The 7552-nt window shown below is 43.0% G+C and overlaps 1 long non-coding RNA gene across 1 annotated transcript; it reads right to left on the bottom strand.

Annotated features, from left to right (window-relative positions):
• Positions 1-1895: 1895 nt before the first annotated feature.
• LOC120047777 lies at positions 1896-4974 on the bottom strand. Its single transcript, XR_005476923.1, has 3 exons — positions 4847-4974; positions 2516-2598; positions 1896-1991 (listed from the first exon to the last, which is right to left on the bottom strand). It is a non-coding gene; the product is annotated as an uncharacterized LOC120047777 (long non-coding RNA).
• Positions 4975-7552: the final 2578 nt, after the last annotated feature.

Genomic DNA, 7552 nt, shown 5'->3' with positions numbered 1-7552 from the left:
GTGAGAGGAGGGGATAGGGTTAAGTACCTGTGAGAGGAGGGGATAGGGTTAGGTACCTATGAGAGGAGGGGATAGGGGTAGGTACCTGTGAGAGGAGGTGATAGGGGTAGGTACCTGTGAGAGGAGGGGATAGGGTTAGGTACCTATGAGAGGAGGTGATAGGGGTAAGTACCTGTGAGAGGAGGGGATAGGGGTAAGTACCTGTGAGAGGAGGGGATAGGGTTAGGTACCTATGAGAGGAGGGGATAGGGGTAGGTACCTATGAGAGGAGGGGAAAGGGGTGGGAGTTCGTGTGCTGCAAGTGGTTCTAGAACTGGTGCGCCTACTGGGTCCTCCACTAAAGCTGAATCTGACGCTGCGGCCAAGAGAGGTCACTTCTCTTGCCTCATTACTTCCTGATCCAGAAGAGCTTGACGAATCAGAGAGCTCTATCTGCATGGTGAGGTCAAGGGCGGGAATGACCACAGTGGATGTAGACTCCATCACCCAATTTGTGATATCCATGCACCTGGCACTAAACTCATGTCTGCTCATCTGAAATGTTGAAAGACCATACAGAGTTAGTTTGTTAACGGAGCTGCACTGCTGCACCATGTGTTCACTCAAGCTAGTCAATTAAAGCAGTGGTTCAGGATGTTCCCCAATGCTGGAAAGGGGGGCCTGAGTGAAAAAGTTTGGGAACCTCTGAATTAAAGGTCCTGCACGATTTCCACCAATAAGAGTTTGGAATGTTTGGTCCATCTTACCAACATGAACTACTTTAGAAGTGACTATAACTCACCCGGCACGCATATTCTCACTCAGCAGATTCCAATGGCTGAAAAGTAAATAAATAAAGGTACACAATTAAACTACATGACATTACCTCTATTCTCTTAGATTACGTTATGGATGGACCTCTACGGAACTAGGCCACATCCAAACATCCCTGATTGGTCATTTGGTCAGTTGAGTCCCTTGTATTTGCCCGAGACTCATCACCTCCTTCTCAAAACCCATTGGACGAGAAGGTCAAAAGGGAGGGCTTTCTCATCCAATGGGTTTTGAGAAGGAGGCGAGAAGAGAGGACGTGAGGAGTATGCAATTGAAATTGTCCCTATGGGTGCGTCCCAAATGGCCCCTATTCCTTAAATACTGAACTATTGTTGACCAAGGCTCTAATAGGGAACATATCTAGGGGATGCATGGGGAAGCCAAAGAGAAACTTACCCATCCTTCATGTCCTGCACAAAGGTGTGTAGGTCTGGGTAGCTTCTCTTTCCCCTGCTGAGGGTGAGGCTGGTCTGGGAGGCTGCAGCCTTGCGGGTCACGCTAGTGAAGGTCACCACTGCAGCCTGATGGGGACGACAGAAAGCAGACTTAGGCTGGAATTCAATCAAATTCGCCATAGCACTGTTAATGCAATGTCTGTTTACGAACTACTGTCTGCATGCACAAACAGAAATGTACACACACACTGTTATCTGGAAGCATTTACCTTTGCCACTCGTTCAGTCTCCTGGGATTGAGATGTCCCGGCTGTTTGTAGATCATCACTCTCCTGCATCACACTCTCTCCTTCGACCTCCAGTGTCAGAGTTGATGTGGCTGTCTTCAGATCAACCTGCTTCAACTCACTCTCACCTTTGGCCTCCTAGATTAGAAGACCTTTACTAGCTCAAGCTTTGAAAATTCATTTGTCATTTTAATCTTCAATGCGTCATTAAAACACAAAACATCATACCTCCTGTGACTGAGATGGGATGACAACGGCCTCGTCCAACTCACACTCTCCTTCAACCTCCTGTGACTGAGGTGGGATGGCAACAGCATCGTCCAACTCAATCTCTCCTTCAACCTTCTGTGACTGAGACGTGCCATCTGTCTTCAGATCAGCCTCCTGCATCTCAATCTTTCCTTCAGCCTCTAGTGACAGAGTTTGGATATCTGTCTCTAGAACAGCCTCTTCCAACGTGGTCTGTCTCTCAACCTCTCTGTGATCTTTATCAGATCTAGATACAGAAAAAGGAATCTCTCTAAGGTCACTATAATGTGCTATAATGTGAGTGTGAGGATGTGTTCCAATTATAGATTTAGAATCATAGAATTAGAATAGAATCACTCGAATTATATGGTTCCAATACTCTGAGATGACTCGGCCTATCCAGAGGTATATACAGTATTTAGAGAATTTGGCAAACTTTTAGAAAGGACTCCATGTTAGCGCCTTTGAGCCTTTCATTTACCCAATAAGTCAATTATAAAATAGATGTTCAGTTACATATTATTGTTTAAAATGTCAATATTGCACATGGGGAGCCAGCTCTCATATGGATATCTTTGATTATACTGTGTCATATAATGTATACATATTGATGTAAATGCAACATAATGCAGATAGATGTCCCATCTCTCTAAATACATGGCTCTGGGCCTACCTCTCCATAGGACCTTTGACCTACTACAGAATCTGTATTTGTAGGCCTACGTGATCCTGTAACCAGTCACAAATGTGTCATTAGTGTAAATCACTTACCTGTCTTCCTTCATAACATCACCGTCATTGATGGGGTCATCCAGGTCTATGAGGGTGAGGTCATTCCCACTGACCTCTGACTCCTGAAAGACAGGACAAAGTCATGTTTGGATGTCACCTACTGTGTCGCCTTTAGCCGTGTTGAAAACAACTGGGAACTCTCTGACTTCCGACTTCAGTGCGTTCAAGACAACCGGGGGGAAAAAACTAACTCCGACAGGGAAAAATCGTTTTCAACAGTCATCCAACTTGGATTTCCAAGTCAGAAGCAGCGCGGCTTGGCGTGTCATGTTTCGGAGGACTCCTGACTCAACCTTTACCTCTCCCGAGCCCGTTGGGAAGTTGCAGTGATGAGACTAGATCGTAACTACCAATTGGATATCACAAAAAAATGACAAAAAATTTAAATTAAATAAAGTCGGAAACTCTGGCATCTTTTTAGAGCTCCAACTTTCCGACCTAAAGACCATGGAAGTCATGATTTGACCAAGATCACTTGCCTTGAAAGCACCATTAACCCAACACTCATTGTCACATCATAATGCATCATATGCATAGAAATAGAATCACCAGAACATCATGTCAGGTGTACAGTTCAGTTTACCAGTCAAATTGCCATGATCAGAGGCTCTATCCTTTCTAGTGATTCTATTTCTACGGTCACATCATAATGCATCATATCTATGCTTGTGTCCGAAATAGCACCCTATTTCCAATATAGTGCACTTCTTTTGGCCGGAGCCCTATAGAGTGCCACAGTAATGAGTCAAAATCCCCATAAAACCTAGTAGTCAAACAGGGAAATGGTTCCAATCGTTTTCCCACCATACATTTTTCCCATAGTGGATTTTAGAAACACTTAAAATAAGGGCTGTGTTTCAGGTAGGCTTACCATTTTGATAACTGTGTAAATCTCTCTAGGACAAGGTGACTTTTATCAATATATTCGCCTGTATTTACCCCCCCAAAATGAAATGCTAATTAGCTGCTAATGTGGCTATCATAAAGAATTTCAAATGCCACGATGATCATGCTGATCGAGGCAAAGGTAAGAATCTCTTGACTAACTATCTAATGTTAGCTAAATGTAGTAATTAATAAATTGGCTACATTTCTTTAAATGGACAATTCTGTGAACTGTTTAGTGCAAGTTTTAAATTGACACAATACCTGTTAGCAAAGGTGTCAGCTAGAAATGACGTTTAGGAGCTTGCAGGGATTTGTAGTTTTGCATGTCTACTTTGATGCTAATTAGAAATTTCGAATCTGAGAGTAAATAGAGCCAAATGTATTGCTAAAAGTCACCTTGTCCATGAGAGCTTTACATGGTTATAAAAATGTCACACCACGGTAAACCCACATGAAACACAGCCCTTATTTTATGTGTTTCTAAAATCGCCTATGGGAAAAATTAATGGTGGAAAAACGATTGGAACCATTTCCCTCCCTGTTTGACCGCTAGGTTTTATAGGTATTATGACACCTCCACTGTGGGGCTATATAGACGGGTTGGTTGTTTAGCAACAACACTGGCAAGTAACTGTGGGTAAAATAGACAGGGTAAATAGACAGGGTTCGCTTAGAATGTTGACAACATGTAAACTATATTTAGTCTCTAAATGTTAATTGCAAACAAATACATTTGCATAATGAGCACTTGCTAGCTGAGGTTTAGAGTCATAACAAGATACACGCATTCCGGCCATTGATGAGCACATTGATGAGCACGCATGTTTTTCGTGACGTCAGCCAACCAGTGTATGTATCTTGGTCAAAAGTAGTGCACTAGCCTACATAGGGAACAGGGTGCCATTTAGGACGGAAATGTGAAGGTGGTGTCATAATAACCTTTGACCCTAGTCCCCCATTTGACCCACAACAGATTCTACTGTACCTTTAGCCAACTCTCATGACTCCCCGGCCATAGACTTTGTAGTTTGATGTTACAGAATGAATAGCACATACTTTTATTTATTTAACAATATTTAATCCACAGTAATTAATATAAATGGGGATTTAAAAATAATTATAAACTGGGTGGATCGAGACCTGAATGCTGATTGGCTGAAAGCCATGGTATATCAGACTGTATGTATACCATGGGTATGACAAAACGTGTATTTTTTACTGCTCTAATTATGTTGGTAACCAGTTATAATAAATAGCAATAAGGCACCTCGGGGATTCGTGATATATGGCCAATATACCACATGGCTACGGGCTGTGTCCTAGCACTTCGGGTTGCGTCGTGCGTAAGAACAGCCCCTAGCCGTGGTATATTGACCATATACCACAACCCCTTGGGCCTTATTGCTTAAATAACATGCCTACCTTGAACTCTTTATTCTCCATGTCCTTGCAAAATCAGTACATTTCCTTGCCAAAATGAACGCTCCTCCAGCACTAGCGAGAATCACTGAACTGCTCCCGCGGTTTCTCATCAGTTTCAACGTGTATCAGTGATGACGTAACAATGCTGTACAGATTTGACGCACTTCCAATCTCGTGCTGATGCAGCGCTCTGTGCGGTTGTAAATTCACGCATGGAAATCCTGCGAGTTGTAAACAAATGTAGGCTACTATTGCCTTTAAAAATGTAATGTTGTGGACGCAATGCAAAATAAAATAGAATACATAACCCACACCGATAACCCAGAGTTCATCATTAAATAACATTTATTACTCATAAAATATACAGCAAACTTCAGATACTGAAAGAATTCATGGGAGTTTCGAATTCAGTCACTATTTCATATGTACGTGCTAGTTTCATCCGTTTAAAAGAATGATAATGACACGAAAAAACCTGTGAACCTCTTGTTGCTGATTTGGTGAACATAGCAAATGTATTGCACATATTTCCAGTTAAAATGATTTTCAAAAAGAGACAAAAACTGGGATTTGAACATGCAATCACATACAAGGATTGAGTGGTTTCATTTTTTGAAGAAGTTAAAGCAAGCAAAACCTGTTAAAAAACATTGATTATAAGACCAAAGACAAATAATATAGATATTTATTTTCCAACAGAAGAAAATCTAATTGCTGCTGTCCTACCATTGGTTTACAGTGTTTCTCCTCTCCAAGGGAGACATGTTTTCCACCTCACATGCCTCGGGATAGTATCAGTGCTTTTCACAAACGTTGTAGTACTTAGTGTGCATCATTGTTTTCGCTCATACAGGTGCCCCTACTCTCCTAACCACCCCTCAGTAACTAACGAAGGCATAAAATGATGACATAAATATCACAAGAAAGAATACATGAATTAATCATTTACTTTCTAAAATACTTTCTAGAGGCCAAAGGACAGGTAGGTTTAATAACACAAATGTAATATGTCCCATCAAAAAGTCCTGTTGCTCACATACCGGTATGCAAAACCAGCATCCTAAATGGCACCCTATTTCCTTTAGAGTGCACTGCTTTTGACCAGAACCCTATGGGCCCTGTTCAACAGTAGTGTACTATTCAGTATAGGGAATAGGGTTCCATTACAATTACTCATGAGAGCAAATACTATGATGTTTTGATTCCCACAGAGCTTAAGACATGAATGATTTTATTAAAATGTTTGTTCATAAAAAATGTATGATTTCCCCTCCTCCCACATGGATTACAGACAAGAGGCTAGGTGCGTTCTGACTGTCTTAGTGTGCGGATAAACAAGACAATCACTCTCATGAAACTTAAATGAAACATCACTCCTTATGTCTTTTCTCAGCCCAAACACTCAGCCCAATATCTACAGTCAAAACAGGTTTTGAAAATGCTTCTTCCACATCTTTTGATCCCTGTCTGTTTTGCTCTCAGTGAAGTGCTACTATCCCCTTGGACTACAGGTTATTGCCGTCATAAGGTGTCTGTCTGTTGGCCGGACACTTTCTACCGTTTAGGACCTTTGTGGGTAAAGGTAAAGATGGGGTATAGAAGCAGCAGTTCCTCTGAAGTCCAGTATCTGCTGGAAGGACACCTGGTGGTACGAGAGGATGAGTGTGGGCCAGCCAGCCTGTTGTTCCTCCCCCTCTCCCTCCCCCCTTTTCTCTCTCTCTCAGTCTGAGGGACTTTTAAGGCTCCTGTGCGGACTGTCTCGGTTCGTGCCCTCCCGAAGCTGGCTGTGGTGATTTAAGACACGCTATATTTATGTGTGTATTTGTTTGTGGCCTCGGGCTCACTTCTCTGTCCAGTACGTACCGTTGTAGCAGGCCCACTGTAGTGGCGTGTAGCCCTGGTTGTCTGTGATGACGGGGAGGGTCCACACTGACTGGGCGGTGTGTAGGAGCCACCCCAGCACCACGATGTGTCCGGACGTCGCCACCAGGTGGACAGGGCTCCGCCCCTTACCTTTCCGAACCAGGAAGCTGGCGCTGTGCTGCACTCCTCGTGACCTGTCACCGCCTAGGAGGAAGGGAGGGGAGACAAGAATGGATTTGAATAATTCATAATCTATTAAATAATAAGGAATCATAATAGGTATATTTGGGCATAATTTATATTCCATGCTAGATCCCACACCAAAGCCATCCCTAGTAGTTCAATGGCCCCATCCCTAGATCAGAACAAGCCTCCCCCTCTCTTTCTGTGTGTGAGCGCGTACAGCCAGCTCTCGTCACTACCCTTCTGTGTAGAGCTGTTCTGTGCCATTTGTCTCTGGCTCCCTTGTTGAGCAATGAGTACACACAGTCTGTGTGTCCGCTCAGCACCGACAGCATCAGAGGGGTTCTGATACACAAGACAACAGGTCATATTACAAACTGGTAATAACCAGGCTGAGTCCCAAATGGCAACCTATTCCCTATATTGTACACTACTGTTGACCTGAGCCCATAGGGCTTTGGTTTAAAGTAGTGCATCAAGTAGGGTATAGGTTGCCATTTGGGATGAAGCCCTAGTGTCAAAATCTCTTTATTTCAGGAATTGTATCCGAAACCCAAATGAGTTACTGTCTATTCCCGTCTTGAACATCCACTGCACTCTGGAGGTCAGCATTTCCAATCAGCAAACGCAAACACTCCGAATAACCGTTGTTAGCCAGAG

This window comes from Salvelinus namaycush, chromosome 5 (genome assembly GCF_016432855.1).
Source record: "Salvelinus namaycush isolate Seneca chromosome 5, SaNama_1.0, whole genome shotgun sequence".
NCBI lineage: Eukaryota > Metazoa > Chordata > Actinopteri > Salmoniformes > Salmonidae > Salvelinus > Salvelinus namaycush.
Note: the sequence above shows the minus strand (reverse complement) of the source record. Positions and strands in the feature narration are given on the sequence as shown.